Source organism: Diuraphis noxia, unplaced genomic scaffold (genome assembly GCF_037042655.1).
Source record: "Diuraphis noxia isolate RWA-SAM2 unplaced genomic scaffold, SU_Dnox_SAM2 contig0002, whole genome shotgun sequence".
NCBI lineage: Eukaryota > Metazoa > Arthropoda > Insecta > Hemiptera > Aphididae > Diuraphis > Diuraphis noxia.
Window position 1 is genome coordinate 31,471,393 of NW_028301712.1, and position 21,130 is coordinate 31,492,522.

Below are 21,130 nucleotides of genomic sequence, written 5' to 3' on the forward strand. Positions count from 1 at the left end.
AACGTCAATTTCCATCCATAACATTTTTATAGCGAACACTATTCACTTATGTTTGAAATCCACAAATGTATTAAGGTACTCTCTTATCACAAAAAATTTGATTTGTTCTAAATAAATTTCGTAGATTACTTCATTTTGTCATGATCTAAAAAATAAATCTTATTTTTTCATTCACGTGAAAAACGGATTGTATTATAAAAAGATTAATTTTTTACAGGAGAATAAGTAAATATATCATATTCAATAAAACTCAATAATATCAAACACAATTTTTCAGGTTGTTATAATTTATAATAGACAGATTTTCTATAGACTACTCTCAACACGATTCTCTCGAAATTACTTTTCATTTATTGAAGTTTTGACAACATTTTTTCTACGCTGAGACGAAACTGACTATAATTTAACAAAATTAATATCCTACTTTGTCTCCGTTTTTTTTTTTTTTTTGACAGTCATAACAATAACAACAATTTTTTTTTAATTGCCTGCAGAAAATAAAAACTAACCTTTAAATATTTAATAAATGCATACTCGGAATACGTATGAACAAATAAAAACACAAGAAAATCCTATTCAGAAAACATACACAATATTGGGAAACAATAAAAAAAAAACATTATGGATTTGAACAGCTTCTTATGGATTTATTTTTTTATGAATGGCTATAGTACATATAGAGCCATTTAAATTTGTAGATATTTTGTTTTTTTCGTCCTTTGTTTATATTCACCCTTATACCTAATTCAATTCTAAATTTTCTGCACTATCTTCTATGATACCTTATAAACTGAATAAGTTTCATAATAAACCTAAGTATATTTAATACATTTGGACGAGATGAATAACCATAAATTAAGTATCTATGTTATCAAAAAATATATGCACTCGTAATAAAATGAAATATAAATATTTGAACATATCAAATATTTTATGGTGAAAATAACATATATAATAAATTAATGTATGATTGAAAAATGGCCAAAAAAAGGTTGTACACATTATTATATTCGAGCTAATATATAAATATTACCTATAGACCAAATAAGTTTATCATATTACTGAAGAATCCATGCTTTTTTCATGTCTTATTAAACAATCATTCCAATATGACAATATGTTACCTATTCATTTTCAATACATCGGTATATACTATATATATATATATATATATATATATATAGTATATACATATATATCATGGTATTAATTATTAATTTTTTTAATAGACTATTAAACTCGATTGTTGATAATACAGAAAAATAAAGAGTCAAGATACTTAAATGTTATTATAATCATGTAAATTGAAAATACCTACAAGTCACGCAATATAATTAAATAAAAATAATAATAATAACGATAAGTGTGCAGTTTTTAAAAGTGAAAACTTAAAACAAAACAAATTTAATTTAATCAGTTTTAATGTGTTTGGATTAAATATTAAAAATTCAGTTACGTGGTTATTCGCAAAATAATGCTTAAACGAGTGCTAACCGCTAATACACATATTATTATGAGTACCTCGGACAAAGTGAATAAATTGGAATGAGTTTGTATTAAATGTATAATAAAAATAGGCAACGTTCCAAAAATTTATGAAACATCAACTAGATATTTATTATTTTTTAGTACTTACGTATACTCGTGTGTAATATTCACTTTGATAGGCGTATGAACCTCATTGCCTTAGCCCTAAGTCGTGCACAAACAAACAACCTAAAAAAAACTTGACCAACTTAGAGTTTGGCAGTATCTGATTTATTTTTATTTTATTTGTTAAATTGTTTATGAATTAAAATTCAAGTAAAGAAAATAAACAAACAAATATAATTTTTTTTTTTAATAAAAAAAAAATAAATAAATAACCTGAAATAATAACGTCGTGCCCGACGGGAACAATCGAGTCATAATATTGTGTGCACTGCAAAGTTCGAAAAGCAGTAGCAGGCGGAAATTGGAAAGTGACAGAGATCGAAAGAGAGAGAGAGAGGGGGGAGGGAAACAATGCAATGGACGAGATGTGACAACGGATGCCAAATATCATACTGTAAACTCAGCGAGTAAAGTTAAAAAATAAAAATGCAGAAAGTCTGTCGTGACTCTTGCGTATCAGTGCGCGGCAGCTTTAAGTGTATCACGTCCTCGAAAAATACCCTCCACTATCGCGCAACCCCTAATGTCCACTACCCACCACCACACCACTATCCCTTCACTCACGTATCCGGAATCGTTCCGGTGATGGGTGGAGGAGGGAGGCAACCGTGTCGGGGGAATACCGCGCCACCATGAAATGAAGAATGTCTGCTGTTGTAACGAGACGCATCGGTGCCGCTGTAAAACGAATTATTATGCCACAGCAGCATTGTATGGACAATCCCGGCATTTCCACGTCACAAGTTTTCGGCAACGATCATTATGGCATTGCATGTCGTATACATTTATAGTTATATGATAAAATAATATGATGATTTTATGGGTATGTAAAAGCATAATTTAGTTACGTTCCGAACTCCCACACGTGGACTGGAGTCAATTTATAAGGGATCGCTCAGAATACCTCATCGGTTTCCGGGATGAATAATATATTATTATACAAGTTCAATCTGAGTCCCGAAATAATATTAAAATATTGTATCTACATCGAGCTGCAGACGACATCTAAGAAGTCGTCGAAATGCAGGTGATATTAATATTGTAACAAACATCGTAACACATGATATTATTCAATGCAAATCAGCGGAAACTGGATATAAAGTATTGTGTATTGATCAAAGGTTGGTTTCGTGAAATCTTTCATGTTTGATAAATTATATGCAAACGTTCCTTCTGAAATATTAACGGTGTCATATTATATTTATGATAAAGTCACTACACCTAAAGTTTGAATTCACTCGGACTAGAACGCGATTCGGGTAGTCTGGTCTCTGGGGTCGCTTGGACGATCAGAAATTTCGAACAGGTAATGAATACAAAAAAGAAAAACACAAGGTTCAAATACAAATTTTTTTTAGAGAATTAGATGGACTTAAATATTACGGTTTTAGTATTGATCCATAGGTATTTTACCTAAATAACGTGAAATTGAAAGACGTTTAAAAGACACAAGTTCATATTTTATAAAGATATTTGAATATTTTGTTTCCAATTGAAAAGTAAATTACTAAATAATATTGGGCTCAGAGTCGTAAAAAATAAGGGAAATCTATGAACCCTTCTGAACAATAAATATAAATTGAAAAAAAAACTATTGAAACAAAATCATTGTTTCCGTTATTGTGTGTGGAAATACTTCAAAAAAAGTAAATTATGTAAATCTGTATACATAGTAGCTTAGCTGCGACTGTGCATATATTAGTTTTTTTATCACCTATCACCCCCACCCCTTCACAAAAAAATCCATGGTTTCTGTGAACGCCTTTATTCTTTTTAGTTTCTTTAAGATTTTATTCCTGAACTTTGTGTGATATAACTTCAGACCATCATGTGGCCATCATATTTATTGTAGCTCTATTATTCAGTTCAAATCCTAACGCAATTCATATTTTTACAAATATCAAATTGTTCTTCTAAAAGATAAGTGCATGGAAAATAAATTCATACACTTACTTTGATTCATTCAATTCTATTGTCTTCTCAATACATTGGCATCCGTTAACTGACCTCTAAATATTGAGAACTGTTGGTTGTTTTACTTACCTATTATATTAATATAGTTAACGTAATGAATATGTATTGTGCTATTTTCTTTAGATAATTAGTACTAAACAAATATCACTAATATATTTTTTAATAATATCAACTAATATTTTGATAGTTTTAATGAAACAAAAGCAGTATTAATTTCATCCGTCCAATTTATAACTCTATTTTGCATTGATCGCATTAATTGTGGTTAATGAACTTTCACAACTCGCTATGTTGACGAAAATATTCATTTTGTATAGGATGAGCCACCTTAAGTAAAATAGAAAATATGTCTTGGAAGAATTCCAAACTTTCAACCTTGTATAACCAGGAACATTTTTTTTTTTTTTCATTAAATGCAGTATGTAGCAACGAAATTAAATATTTTAGCGTGCCATTAAATTTTAACTAACATGTCATAGGATCAACTACATTATTATACTAACTTATAATATTATTTAATTGGTGAGTTAGTATTTTTTGGTAACTTACAATTAATATAATATATATTTATTTTTTTGTTTTTGAATGGAACCTGTAGAATACAATATTTTAAAACATTTAAATATCAAATTAAATAAATACAGATATTTTTTTTGAACAAGAAGCTTTTTTTTGAGCTAGTAAATATTGGTATATATAAAAGTTTTGAAAAAGTGTTTGTTTTATTTCAATATTAAATTGAGTAATAGACATAAAAATCATTAGAAACATAACTACTGTAATGTTTAATATTTATACTTTTTATTAACAAAATATATTGCATTGACTTTAGTTAAATATTGTTGAACAATTTAAAGGTGCATTTCAAACATATAATAAAATATATTTTATATATATTTTTTTTTATGAGCATTAAATCAATTGTCAAAACATGCACCCACTATTTGCTTAAATTATTGTAACTTTGCACTATTACTCTATACCTAATCAAAAAGTTCCAACATTAAACATTTTAATGGATGTGATTTAGTTATAACCTCAATATTCAGATAATTTCATTAATATACCGTTATTTTTCTAGTTTTGTTAATAAGAACTGAAAACATTAATAAATGGCTATATTTGTGTTAAATTACTTCTATTTACGATCCCTCGAAGAAGTATATAATTTACAAAACTTATCATGTTTTTCTTTTAACCACCTAAAGTTAGCATTTTGAGAAAAAATAATTATAAGAAAACACACTAAATATTCACTGAGCTTTGTATAAAATGTCTATATAATTAAGTATTAAAACATTTAAAACTAATTCATTCTTTTCATATATTGTACAACCTTCAGGTTACCTAAAGATTATGGATTTTCATGGAGCTAAAACGTTATCAGAATGTTGTTATTTTCCTTTTTAGTTGACTAGCATGTTTTACAACTAAGGCTAATCTAAATTTTTTCGTTTGTCTTTCGCTTACCGCAGAAAGCACTTTAAAATCCAATTTTTTTTTTTACACATTTTTACTATTTGTTCATTCTACATTTCTTTGATTTTTTTATTGATTTATAAAATTAATAATACGAGTACATTGTGATACTGAATATACCCTATCTGACAAGAAATAAACAACACTTATTCATTTTGTGTATTTTACAAGACGGATAAACAATAGACAATATTATAGGAAGGGCAACATTTTCAAGAATACATTACTTTGAAACTGACAACAATAAAATTGAGAATAAAGTAAATGGTTTTAATACAAAAGTACATTTTCTCGTTGAATTTTTGTATAAATGTGTATACACAGTTTGTTAAACCAACTTGATGTTAGTCGACTAGGTTGACGCCATAATTTTACATACGCTAATTAATTAAATATTTAAAAATCATCTATCAAAAAGTCACAAAAACTATTTAAGTTAAAAAAATGTTAGCCCAAATATGAGAGTAATTGAGTGACTTAGTCCTCCCAAAGTTCTCTCTTCACAATTTAATTTGACCATTAAATATTGAATAACGTTTTATATCAAGATATTATGAATATTTTAACCCATTTCACCATTCATATTTAAGATTATTTGTTTCTCTGAATATAAACGAGTTACACCCTTTAAAATGCTATAGAATGATAAACAATTTTTTTACAATCAAAAATATACCTGATTTACTAAAAACCCTTAACAGATATTTATTTATTTATTTGATTATCACATGTTATATTTAGATTTCCTGCTTAGAGATCTTTTTCTGGCAGCATAGGATTTTCACATAGAAAATTTAAATCTTACATTTAGTGAAAAGTTATGGATATATGTAGGTACCTAAGTATGATATTAAAAAAAAAAAGGCAGAAATACAGGCTTGTATGAAGATATGTAATTTTGCAATAATTTTGTATTAACCACTCATAATATCTCAGATCCATTCAAAAAAGAACAGTAATAAATGTATTATTATATTTCAAAATGATAGAAAATCTTCGCATTCAAAAAAAAAAACTTTGAGCAGTTCTTAATTCAAAACTAACATATTGATTTTTATTTAACATGTATTTCTGTATTTTATCTTAAGTTTAGAAAATTGTTTGAGATAATATAGAACACGTCATCTACAACGTAAAATCTTTACATCAATTTTCATATTATAGAGGCGTTATTTGAATATTATGTACATTGTATTTTAAAATAATTGTTTGTGAAACTCATATTTTACAAATTATTTCATAATATCTTCACTGATATTATGAAAAACTTACAAAACATGATATTATAACTAAATTAACGTAAAAAAAACTACAGTTTCTATTACAATAAAATTTTAAATAGTAATATAATAATAAAATAATTATCGTAATTTATATGTAAATATGAATAATAAATTAATACATTTTTCATAATTCAAAAAAAAAATATTAAAAACATTAAATCAAGGAATGAATATCGATTATTAAGTTCTAATAACTAATTAATAACGTTTATTATATGAATAATTATAATCGTAAATATAAACAAAAACAAAAAAAAATTTTCCAACCAAATGCTAATTGATATTGAAATAAAAAATTGTAAGTTTATCAATTTATTTATACCTACCAAAGTAAAAATTATATAAAAACAATATTCAATCATTTAGTGGGTTAATGAGTTATTTTTTATCATTATTAGTTTACAAATAGATAATTCAATTAATACATATCCACTGATTTTAATTTTTATATAATAATATACTTAAGAATATTAATTTAATTAATTATTTTTACTACCTGTTAAAATAATTATATGCATTGATTCCATTCAACAAATTATAGTTTTAACATTAAAGTTAAATAGTCAATAACAATAACTATATAACTTACAAAAATATTTTATTTAATTAATAATTTAAAATAAATCTAGCTTCTATGTTAGAAGATGTTTATAAAATTAAGACAGATTTTTTTTTTTTAGTTCCAATTTACTGCCATTTTACATGACACAATTTTTTTTTCAAGTAATGAACATACTTCTTATTACAATCAATTTTGTACGTCAAAAGATTTTAATATATACATAGATCGTATTTTAAATAAGAGGTAAATACCTGAATTAGTACACACTAAAATTTAACTTAATATTTACTACTTTTGAATAAACCAAATTTAGTTTAAAACTATGATATAATAATAAAAATGAATGAATATTTGTTTTCATTACTTTGGTTAGTGAATCATTCACAAATTATTTTTATTTTTATTTTTTATTGTCCTTGGCTATTTACATTTGAGCACGTTAATTATACTAAAATAATATTTAGGCATCTGGAATTTAATAATGCAATACTGTAATAAAATTATAAAGTAGCATTTTATTTAATATTTCATTATATTAAAAAAAAAAAGGAAATCATGGAATCAGAAATTTATAAATAAATATATTGAATGAAGTTACAAGATGAAATTCAATACAATTGCAGAGCTTCATTATACAACACAATAAAATTAAAAACTATAAAATTCAATTTCATTAAATTATACAATAGTGATATTATACCACAAACATTCTTATATCATATTTCAATATATTATAAAATAATAATTCAAATTTTATAATTAGGTTCTACCTTAAATAAAAATATCCCAGTAACATCCCTTTAATAAACTCCATAAATACTAAATACACCAGACAAAAAACAACATTGAATATTATTGTTGTCAATATTGTATACATAATAGAGTAAAATAATGTTATTTTTAAATCACGTATAATACATAAATATAATATACGAATTATGTATCAGTTACTATAAAACTAATTTTTAATTCGTCTAAAATTAATGTATCATGATCAATATTAAATTATTTTAAAAAAGTGTTAAAATTTAACGTTGAACACTTGAGTATGAAATTGTATCTTAATTTAATGTTATATAGAATAATATTGATTATATTTAGGAAACCTTTATCGAAGGATTTATAACAGTTTAAAATTATATAATGAACTATGAATTGCTTAGATATCCAGAGTAATTTTTTTCTTAGTATTGTTACAGCTTTTATTTACCACATTACAAAAAATACTCTATTTAAGTGTATCTTATCAATTATTCTTCATATCAAATCTTAAAAAATGGTATATTATAATATACGTACATATAGTATACATAATATATGAAACCTATACATTATTATAGGTATGAATTTTGGTTGCATATATTTTGGAATATGTATTCCTATATAATCTCTTGAGACTATAAATTATATATTTATGAGTATCATATGTATCTACACTTTCATGTGATCCCAATTATATTTTATCGGTTTCACTGAAATATTCATAGAAATAATAGTATTATTAGTTTATCTTTTGAATCGAATACTCTTTAAGGTATTACAGTAAGTAGCATCTAGACGCACTTTTTAAAACAAAAGCTCATCATTTAATATAAAATAATGAATATTAGAAATATGTTGTATATTTATAATCATAAACTCAATTATATTGTTAACCAACCATTTGTAATCGTTGAAAAATAAAAATAATATTATTTCAAATATATAGCAATAAAAAATAATTACAATAGATTAACAATTATAATAAATTGTCAAGCTTCACGTAAGTATATAAATTTATAATAAAAAAAAAATATTTAATTACAATTGGTAAAAAAGATAAATTTTTAATAAAATGAATACTATATTCAGACTAAGAGAAATATTAAATATGTAGACATGTTTTTTTATTATTTACCTAACATCTAGTCCACAAAAAGATAAAAATATTTGCATAATTTCGGGCATCTTTTTATAGTTTATAAAAAATTATCTTTGTTAAATGAATGCTTGAATTAAAATGCTGTAACTAATATCGTGTTAAGTCAAAATGGGAAAGAGTTAACGTTGCGCGTAGTCTGCAAATGATTCAGATAAATATTCGGAGTACTATTGTTTTCTTAAATATCAGGAGACAGTTTGACATAGTGTCCGTAGTGAATTATTAGCTATTCTAAATTATTCCTCATCAGTCATCCACATTACATGATCTATGTAAAACTGTATGTCTCGGTCGTGCGTAGATACAACAGTTATCTCTGAGAAGTCTCTTAGCATTAATTAAACTGGGCTTTCGTATACAAAAATACAATTTGAAAACAGATATGAGTTCGTAGAATAGCCCATTCATATTAATTGTATACATATATACAGCCTTAAAAAACTGAATTTTTATAGAAATATTGTATTTAATTTTTTTTTTTTTTTATTAGTTGTATAGTTAACGTTTAATACACATCTTAGGTAGTTATTTATACTATATTATTTTAGTAGATATTTACTTAATATACTTACTCATAACACTTTTAATTTAATTAAAACTAATTAAAATATTATCTAAGTACTTACTTGAACGCTGATTAAAAATATGAAGTATTAGATAAATATTTGATATTAATCTAATAATACATATTAGATAACTTAACTTCTAGTAACTAAATTTTGTATAGTAATAAATGTATGCAATTGATATAACTAAAAACTAAAACTTTAATATTCGAAAATATAATGTCATTATAATTATCAAACTAACATATAATTATTTTTAATTTAAAAATGTTATTTATTCGATTTTGGGTGCACTAACGTTAATGTGTTATTCGTAACCTTCAATTAGTGATTACTTATTAGTTTATAACAGAAATATTTTTAAACCATCTTTCATTATTTAATTTATTTCAGATGTATATGTAATATATATTTAACCAATACATAATAATTAAATAAATACAATGTTAAATAAATATAAAAACAGAACATTTATTTTCCTAACATCCCCTCTTTAAAAGCCTATGGTTTTATATTTCAAAAACCACATTAATAAGCACTTTAAAATATCTTGGACTACACTATTAGTATCAATGTATTGAATATTCTAAGCTTTTACTGTTTCATTTTTTTCACTGTTTTTCACACTTAGTAAAAATTATTCGAACTCGTTTAACGGACATGTACAAAAATTTAAGTGTTATAACTATGTGGTGCCCTGGTGGGCAATTGCCCGGAGAGATATTACTGAATACTCTTAACGCCATAATTTCCTGTTTTTTATTATTATTTTAAAATATTTATTATTTTATTTTATTTTACATTTTGTGGTTATTAAAAAATCGATTTTAAATCCAAATATGAGTAATTTTTCTTACTAATATATGAGTATATTCCTGATAAGTCCTCATGACGTCCTAAATTAGATTACCTTCAATAAAAATTGATTTTATATCATTTATTGCTTGTAACACTATCTTAAATCTATTAATGTATATCGCTAAATTTGTGAATCTAGTTATTTACTACATATTATGTTAATATCGTTTTTATAAATAGCTAAAAATGTTATACATTATATCTAAGTTTAGATGACTTTATCAGGAAAACTTTATAAATAATAATAATAAAACGAAAATTCCTCATAAATGATTATTCAAGCTTATATTGGATATTTGTATGGCAGTGGTGAAATCGCTGGTATCAATTAAAAACAAACGTCTTACTATAAATTTAATCTTTTGAAATTTTAAAAAGTCCTCCATACAAAATAATAATGTAATGAACTTAAAAACAATGTTTTATGAAATTAAAAAAAAATTCTTATCTCATTACTATATATATTTCATTATCTTATTTTATTTTCTATTGTTGAAATAAGAACAATAACTTTTTTTTTTAAAAGAAACAAATTGTTAACTGATCTTTTTTACAGTAAGTATCGAGAATAACCATTGAGTTATTGAGTAAGTCAGTGTAATGTGTTAAATTTGAATTCAGTGATAAATCAATACAAACGCAAATCATTGCAAATTCTGAGCAAAGAACGTCTATACATTACTAAGTACCTATATATCATGATATGTTTTTTTTTTTTGCTATTGCTATTTCTATTGCTACTAAAGTAATTTATTTTACTAAATTCATATTTATTAAACTCAATACTAAAAGCTTTTTTAATAACAGTGTGAGTATCTTATAAAAAAAATGCAATTTGCATTCAATGACTATTCTAAGTATCTCACAGACATAACACGAGTGATAATAAATTTTGCAAATTTAGGTTACTATAGTTATTACATTATTGAAACAACAAAAAGTAATTACATTACATAATTATACATATTTAGTGAAAAGGAGTTTTGTCTACTTCGTGTTGCAAATTTTTCCAAAATGTGCTACTTAGTAAAACTTATATCGAAGTTGATTATCAGAGTATATTTTTTTCTATCAGAAAATGTGTCTTCGGACACACGCAAATAAAAACACACATATCATTGGAAAATCAATCGATCAATTCCACACAGAACCAAAAGCATACTGTCCTTAGATTATTATTTATTAAGATAATGTCTGCACATAGTATGTTATCCCTCACTACCTTATTTGAGTTGTGCAGAACCAATCTTGTGTTGTTAGCCTTTAATATTATACCAAATTAATCTATTATCAAATTTTAGTTCAGAACATTATCGACGTATTTGTGCTTTGTTTTTTTTCAAACTATATTTCAATGTTTATTCAATGTATGACTAAGTTAAGTATAGCAATTTAAATATGTTCATATATCATCCAATGAACATTAACTGCGTAATGCATGATACAGAGACAGAAAACAAATAGTGCGTTGTTATCCTCTAGATTATTTTATAAATATTTTAGTGCAGTAAATACCCATTTAAAACAAGACCAAAACTTACTATGAGCTGTAATTGAACACCTTGCTTAATAAACAAAATTTATTAAATTAATATAAAATCATAAACTAGAGTTGATGTTGAATTTATGTATCGTTTAGTTAGGTGATTATTTAAATCGGTACAATACGAATTTAAAGCAAATATTTTTAGTTTATGATGAATACATTGAACACGAATAGTTAATCCAATGACACAAATTTTGATTTTTATATAACATAATGTCAATTAGAATTAGGTAAATAAATCAATTAAACAATTCGTATTTCATAACTAAAAAGGTTCACATTCAAATAAATTGATATTTTGTCCAGACAAATATAAAGTTATACTAAACTTCTAAAAACATTTTATTTAAGTTGTAAATAAGTTCAATATTACTAAGAATTGAGAATCTCGATGGCTATTAAGTTTAACTAACTTCGCAAAACAAACACATATGATAAGAATAAGAATTTTTAATATTAAGATCAGAAATGTAATTTGGAAACGATAAATCTGTTTACTTACTACAGTTGCCAAATGTCTGACAATGAATTTTAATTATTCTACGATTATACCAACCTGTGCCAAATATATGCTAGTTAATACTCGGTAAATTAACCATGCATCCGTTTTAAATGTCTTAACCATAAAAGTTTGAAAATTTACTTGACTAAAAAAATAATATGTTATTTTATTATGCAAAAAACCAGAATAAAAAGTATGTATTGCAAATTTGCATAAGAAAAACTGTTGTACATACATTTTTAATGTTTATTGTTGTATTATTAACGTTTTTCCAAACATTTAAATTACAAAATGTTAACTAAAATGGAATTTATAAGGGGGTTACAATTCGTTGAGAAACACGTGTAATATGAGGCGAGGTTTCGTCACTAAAAACCCGGGTAGTCATCCATCAAGAAACTATTGAAGCAGCCCGATGTTTGACCTCAGAACACATAATAGTGACAACAGATACCTAAAAATAAATTTTCTCCAGCTTTATTGCATTATACACATTTATTTGATGTAAAAAATATCTACATTTCTTCTTTCTCATTTTTTCGATCGAATGATTTAATAATAATTACAGAAAATTATAATTTATAATGATTAGATAATCAGTTATTATATGTATAATGATCACTTAAAAGTTAAAGGACAACAATAATGAACATGATATTATTTAACAAAGGATGGTACATTATTTCCACATCCTTCCGTTTGATTAAACATAATTTGAATGCATGCGAGTTATTAATACATTGACAAAACATGTCTGTCGAATATTTGATCCAAGTACCAAATTAAAGATGACATAATTCATTTTATTTTTTTTTTTTTAACCTGGTATATTGTATTTTACTTTCTTATTGAAAGTTACGTCTATTTTATAATCGTATTAATGCAGGATTTACTGAACATTCAGAAAAAGTCAGAAATTTTATAATTGACTCTGACTGTTAGTGTTGTGTTAATGTAAATCATATACCATAACATGTTTGGATATAATCTTTTTCTGTCGTATCGTATAATTATTGATAGAATCAAAATTATATATATATATATATATATATATATACATAATACGCATCTCTATTTTATCTAAAATTAAAAACAGTCCATTTTAGCCACACATAAATCATAACTATATAAATAATACGTTAATTATCAGCTAGAAATGGCAATATCAATGAAAAGAAAATTTTAATTATTCTATAGCACCATATAGTCAGAATTTATTAATTTTCAAAACATGTCAATGCACAGAGCTGAAGTTAAATGGTTTTATTTTATGAGTCAATAACAAAAACAAAATGTATAATTAGTTGGTGCCAAACACGTGATTTAACCAAAAGTCGGTCATATACACTAATAGATAAACAAAATCGTGTTTGATTTCTACGAATATAATATTAATTAAATAATTAACTATAAATACAGTTCATGGTTCTTATATTATGATATAAACAGAATTGAATATTTTTTAAATATTTCACAAGGAATTCTATTATATTTATAATATTTGTATACATTACACATACATATATATTATATATATATATTTACTGCGTAACAAATGCGTATGCTCGGAGTTTATACTCCAGTGGACTGTTATTGACTAATTTTTAAATAATTTATAAACTGTAAACTTATCGATTTCATGTGTTTAATTTTAACATACGAGTATATAATATAAAGAGATATGAAAATTAGATTTGAATTTAAGAATTTTAAGAATTTGGACGAAATTATTCAAAAATATAATTGATAAATTTACAAAAAGTGGGGTGTAGTGGCCAGATGGATTAAGGCGTGGGTTGCGACGCTCACCGTCGCCCGAATCCCGGTCATGGGTGGCATCGCTTTCCGGGCAGCTCATGCCGTCTGGAAAGAAAGGCCGCCGCCCCCCGGTAATTGGAAAAATACCCAAGGAAAAGATAATCATGGAAAAAATACTCTAGGAAATAATACCCGTGGAAATAATACCCATGAAAATAATATAATAATATAATTATTTTATTATAATAAATTATATAAAAGCATAGGTGATAATTTGTAATCAGAAAAATTACATAATAATGGTTAAAAAAATCAGACTTATGTAGAGGGAAATTATATTATATTTATAATTATTTAAATTAAAGTCCCAACTCATAAAAAAAAAAAAAATTCAAATATTATTCAAATGATACACAACCATTGCAAATAATATTATCAGGTCACTTTAAGCTTAATATCAAATATGATTTATGAATAAAATATACATTTTATTATATTTTTTCTATCGGTTATTATTTCCTAGGATATTTTTTTCTTTCGGGTATTATTTCCTCTGGCATTTTTTACCAGAAATTATTTCCGTGGATATTTCTTCCCCGGGTAATTTTTCCTAGATTCCCGCCCCCCCCCCACCTGGGCATGACAGAAATCAATCGGGTGCCCATTAGAAATTCTGCCAAAAAATTCAAGAGTACCAAAACCAACATTTCCCTCCCCCACAGTTCCACAGGCTAATGGCCCTTGTTGTCGAAGCCTCATCTCCCAATAAAAAATTTACAAAAAAAAAAAAAAATTTTAAAATTATATTGTTGTCATATGATCTCAGAATATGGTTTCCGGGTGAATAAAAGTATATTATGTTTAAATTAAATTTCTCTTTGAGTAATCAAACAATAAATTATTCTGTTAAAAAGGCATACGGTTTGATTATTTTTTTAAAATTATTTGCTAAAATAAAAGGGATAACTCTATTAGTTATACAATTCCTATATGACGATTTATCAAAATAACGAAACAAAATTGTCTTGATAAGTTAGTTTACTCGTAGTTCATATAATACAGGGTGTCCAACAGAGATCTGACATTCTGATAAATGAAAAAACTTTTATTCTAATCAATATTTTTAAAAAATTTCTTTTAAATATAATTCATAGACACTTGCGCTACATTTTTAGAATACATTTTTTATTTTTTATTTTTTAATACTGAAAATAAAAAACTTAAAAATTGATAAAAAATGTTTTCGAAATATTCAATATAGCCAATTTGTAAATCTGATTTTTAGAAAAATTTATATGGTAAAAACACTTATTTAAGTCAAATGGCTGATTTTTTACAATTTTTTTAAATATCAATATTTTCGTTAAGTAAATTACGATCTAGTTTATATCAGAAACCTTGTAATTTCAAATAATAATAAAGTTTTTAAAAATATTTTATAAGAACATTTTTAAATAAGTGCATGTTAAAATCTATTTATTTTTTTTATTGTATTTATTTTAATAATATGTGATGTATAAACTATAAATTACTTTAATTTACCTAACGAAAATATTGATATTTAAAAAAAAAGTAAAAAATCAGCCATTTGACTTAAATAAGTGTTTTTAACATATACATTTTTCTAATAATCAAATTTACAAATTGACTATATTGAATATTTCGAATTTGAATTTTTATCAATTTTAAGTTTTTATTTTCATTATTAAAAAATTAAAAATGTAGCGCAAGTGTCTATGGATTATATTTAAAAGACATTTTTTTTAAATATTGATTAGAACTAAAGTTATTTCATTTGTCAGAATGCCAGATCTCTTTGGGACACCCTGTATATGATAAAATAATACAACTATTTACAACTAACTATTTAAATAATTTAGTACATAATATCGTTTAAAATGATTTCATAAGTAGATAGATTTCACAACAGCACATCACGTCTTATATTATAATATAATATAATATAAATTTGTAATTTTAAATTTGAATTTTACCTTAAATTACAGTTATATGTATTATAATACGGGTAATAGAAAATGCAAAATATAACGCAATTGAACATGCTCACATTTTATTTCAATTTAATAAATAATTTTAATCATACATTATTAAATTTTTATATATATTCATCTTTTTTATTTAAAAAAATTATTTTTGATTTGTTACGTTCAGTAAATTTTAAGTATTAATTTCATGTAATAATACAGGAAAAGTTGAAAATGTTTCACCTTTTATATAGTTTATTGTTATAGGTAAATCTATTTTAATATATTATACATATTTTAGGTGTCTAATATATTTTTAGTAAATAATTCATCAATAAAAAAAATTATTTATACACTAATAAATGATAAACCATTAAGCTAAAAAAATATAAAGTAATTATATTTCATTTTTAAACTTAATTTACATTTTTCATTTACCGAAATAACATCTTCCTTTAGTTTTGATATTCGTCAAATAAGAATGATTGCGAAAAACATAATTATTTAACTTTTAAAGGTTAATTAATTGTATCTTTTTGAAGATAAGAAAAAAACTTTTATTGTAAATAAATGATGCAATCAATCTAATTTAAATTTAAAATATTAAATTCTTTGTTAAAATTTTAAACATCATTCCACTAAACGTTGTAATTATTCAAAAATATTTGTAGGACCAATTATATTGTTCAATTCAATTTCATAACTGAATAATGTGTAAACATTTAATTTTAATTGAATCGTTATGGTATTCTTCATGAAAAGTATTGATTTGTTATATTATACCTAATCTCCTCCTAAACAGACGAAAATGTAGCATAATTTTATATAAGAAAGTTATGGGAATTAAAATCGAATTACATCTTACAAGATACTAATGTAGAAAACTCTATGCGTTAGTGTTTCATAGATAATTGAACGAATATATCAAGTTGGATATGCGTAAGGGATTTGATGGGGAAGCGGATACTGGTGGAAATCTTGACGTTTTTCGAAATGAGCTCGTAAAAAGAAATTGCCAGAAAAGCAAAATGAATGATCTCGGCAATCAATTGGCTTTTACTAAGAACCAATAATGAATAACGGAAGTCTGGTGCCGTTTATTGGACACGATCCCGTGAAACTTGTGTAGGCTATTTTGTAATTAATCGATTTTTTTGGTATATTGATTAGAAATACACGTAAAATTCCGTTTGATGCTCATTGGAATAATAACCAATAAGTTTTTTCATAAATCATTGAAAATAAAAGTGCGGAATAGGTGGTTATACCAGTTTAAACTTTCTTTAGTCTATCGGTGACATAATATGCATTAGTAATATTCTTTTTTTTTCGAATTTGTTATGTTATTATTTTCATAAAAAAATAAATTAAAATAACTACCTAGCTGAGAAATTAGAAATGTATTGATTATGATTTTTTTTTTAACCTTTTTTGGACTAAAAGATTGTTACAAGATATTTAAGATATTCCTATTAAACTATTAAAAAGTTGGTCTCTATTGTTATTATAATTTACATATTTGGTAATCTAAAAAGTATTTTTAAGGGAAACCCCTATATTATGAAGAATTTTAAGCACACATGGTTTGAATTACTCGAATTCAGTTTACGAATAATTCAATCATTTATCACAGGTTTCAAATTGAACATTCACAACCCAAATGACAAATTGCAATTGCTCCGGTTTTCCTTTCATATCCTATGTCGGGGCATTTTTAATATTATCGTTGTGACGTAAATCGACTAAATCGTATAAAACAATATATTTCTAGTACAACTAATTAAATAATAACCAAGTAAATATAATAACCACAAACATCGTGTACTTGCATACCACATAATAACTTTTCAAAAAAATAAAACATATAAGTACTTAGCTGTACAAAATAGTACATAAGTATTATATTAAATTGTTGCGAGTAGATACTAATAATTTATTCAAACTTTAAATTATTTACATTTAAATCCATGCCAGTTTATCTTTGAAAGTAATCAAGTACGTATAGGCATGAAAATTCAACGCATCTGATAATATGACTATGATTAAAGAAACGAATACATTCAGGCTAATGGTTTCAACGGATTTAGGTCAACGGTGGTCAGTAAAGCGTCGGGAAGTTGCTCCAACACCCTTTATTTTCGACAAACGGTTTACGTCAGTATGTACTTTAGTCTAATCTTTAGTCGTCGTTATCTCAGTAACAAAACCAGAAACCTCATTTGTCGTCCTGCATATAATACAAAATGTTACACACCATAATGTTTAAAGATAAACAGCGACGTTATTAAAGATATACAGTGAACTATAGGTTGCTTGTCAGGCAGGATTATGTTTTAGTAGTCAAGTAAAAACTACGAAATACTAACACGCATGGCGGTTAACTTTCATAAGAATATTAAAATAGTAAATGCCAAAATACATAAAAATAAAATTTATACCTTGCAGAATGGAATATTTTTAAATACTATAAACTTCAATCAATAACAAAAAAAATTGAATTTACCATTTGCCCATCTAATTGTTTGTTAAAAGTATTACTAATATCATGAATAAAAGTTGTCAATTGATATTGTTCAACAAACATTTGAATGTTTAATTTCAATTTAAAACATAATTAAAGTAGTTTAAAATTCTTTGACATAATCGGATTCAACATCCATTTTTTTTTTTTTTTTTTTTTATTAACACTTAAAATATAGATATTGATGGAAATACATGTTTTTCTAAATTTGATAAAATAATATTCTGCTTCGTGTTCAGACCAAGTGTAAATGTATACAAGGTATTGTATAAAAATTACCAATACCTAACTATCCATGTATAACTTTTGTTGCAATCAATATTATTTTATTTTTCTCATATGTCAGTAATTTCTAATATACTACATATTATAATATACAAGAGTCGATTTTAAATTAAAATTATAGTTTGTCAAATATTATACTATGTTGATTATGGAAGAAGTCATTAAAAATATACAAATATTCTATGTTACTAGGTTTGTACAATCAAACAAAATATAATTTCAGTTTTAAAATAAATGCAATTTAATGATATTAATTTGTTAATTAGGTAATATAATATACGATTGTAATACATCGATTAAAAATAATCTTAAAATAATGGTCTAAAATTTATGCTAATACAACTAATATTTATAAATATAAGATCAGAAAAAAATTGAAATACTGTAGGAATGAATAAGTTATTTATGTTAATACGAAGGCAGATCATTTCAACAGAAGAAAATTATTGTTGACGTTGATTTACTGGGTATATATAAAGTTTTAAAATTAACGCTGGTAAACAAATACGTATGATAAAAAAATAATTTGACTTACTATGTTATAATATGTAGGCATACAAAATGATGTTTATCGAAAACAATTTTTTTTCTGAGGATGATGGTTATAATAAAATTAATTTGTCAAAAACAATAAATTATCCTTTTAATTAATACTTAAAATTTTAATATTGTCTTAACTCGAAAATTTTATTTGAATCTTGCATTTTTAAACGTTAACCGAAATAATAGTAATTTTAAGCAGTTTATAAGTTAAGCGCTACGCTATTAGAATAAAAGAAATTTCTATTGGATTTTAACTATGATCTAGTCTTGAAAAATTTTGAGTTTTAGATAAGTTAACTTACCACATTATGATAATATTATATTAATTGTTTATCTACGAACGACGCTACTCAGTGTTAATATTGTCAAAGTATACTTTTTTTTATGTCTGTCTGTAAATCAAATCTTATTTTTTTTAGAAACTGAAATTCACCATCATACATATAGATACTTCTACAGTCTCGTTATTATGTTTTAGGCGAGCTTCAATAAATTACAACAAATATTTTTGAATAAATATATATTGCTACACCTTACCCGAAATAGGTACTCGAGTCCATTTCAGATGTGTTTTTCTTTCCAGATCCGTGATTAAGCCGGATGACGTTACCGTTTGGAGTTATACATAGGTACGGATAGTTAAAATAATAATTATTATAATATTAACAACGCACGTGATTCGTAAAAATAAGTTGTGATCGCTATAACTGAAGGGGGTGTTTACGGGTCGCAAGCGTCGCGCTGCAGACCCAAACGCATTTTGAACGATACTGAACGTCAAACGACCACAACGCGAAAACATCGAGGCGGCGTGCTTCTTGGGAAAACGGCCGCTTTCAGCGCTCACGCGGTTTGAGCGTATGTGGCCGAGGCTGTTACGCGTATATCAAATAAGAGCACATGTGAACCAGCCATCATTATCCACCCCTAGTCTAATATCTATTTTCGTGTCTGATTTGATCGGCATTATTGTCACTTCTCTACCTCCCCCCCCCCACTGCCTGACACTAGGTACTGTAATACATTTCTCACAGACGCGCGCACTGTACCCGCTCTTTGTCTGCATAGAGTGCACTGTCGCGGTCATCTATACTACAATCAATGTAATCACACCCAGACCAAGTGCTGCGGGGTGTGCGTGCCCTTAACACGCTTAAAAGCAGAGGCCATGTATTTCAAGTCATATCTCTAGGTACGACGGATGTAAAAATAAAATACAATTTATGAAGATATTTTAGTTGTTTTTTAAAAAGTACATAATATTATATTGATAATTGATATATATTTTTAATTAATCAATGGTATTGATGTTTTAAACCAACACGTTCAATATACCAATATTTGGCACAGGCAAACTAATAATATTGTTGTATCACCAGTATTCGTACTGCCATTGTGTCGAAAAAGATACGATAAATTATTATAACTACAATGATATTTATAACGTTTTCAGATATAAAAAAAGAAACGATTCGAAACGTTTAAAATTCTACTTCCTAAATACAATATGATAGATTCTAACTATTTAACGTATTTAGATTTATACCGAAAAGTATTTATATATGTATATTAATTTGGGTTTAAAATATTAAAAAATAATCGAGGAAACGTTTGATAAGTAATAGAAACACTTAAATTTGTATGATGTACAGACTAGGGTCTTAATATACAATACTCCTTGGGTTTGCGGCTAG

At 25.2% G+C, this 21,130-nt stretch overlaps 1 protein-coding gene across 1 annotated transcript in view; it reads right to left on the minus strand.

Annotated features, from left to right (window-relative positions):
- Positions 1 to 20,220, minus strand: part of LOC149058347 (uncharacterized) — a 97,077-nt gene extending 76,857 nt beyond the window's left edge. The window contains exon 1 of the mRNA XM_089219745.1: positions 19,974 to 20,220. The gene's annotated coding sequence lies outside the window, so the exon portion shown is untranslated. The remainder of the gene's footprint in view (positions 1 to 19,973) is intronic.
- Between the last annotated feature and the right edge of the window lie 910 nt (positions 20,221 to 21,130).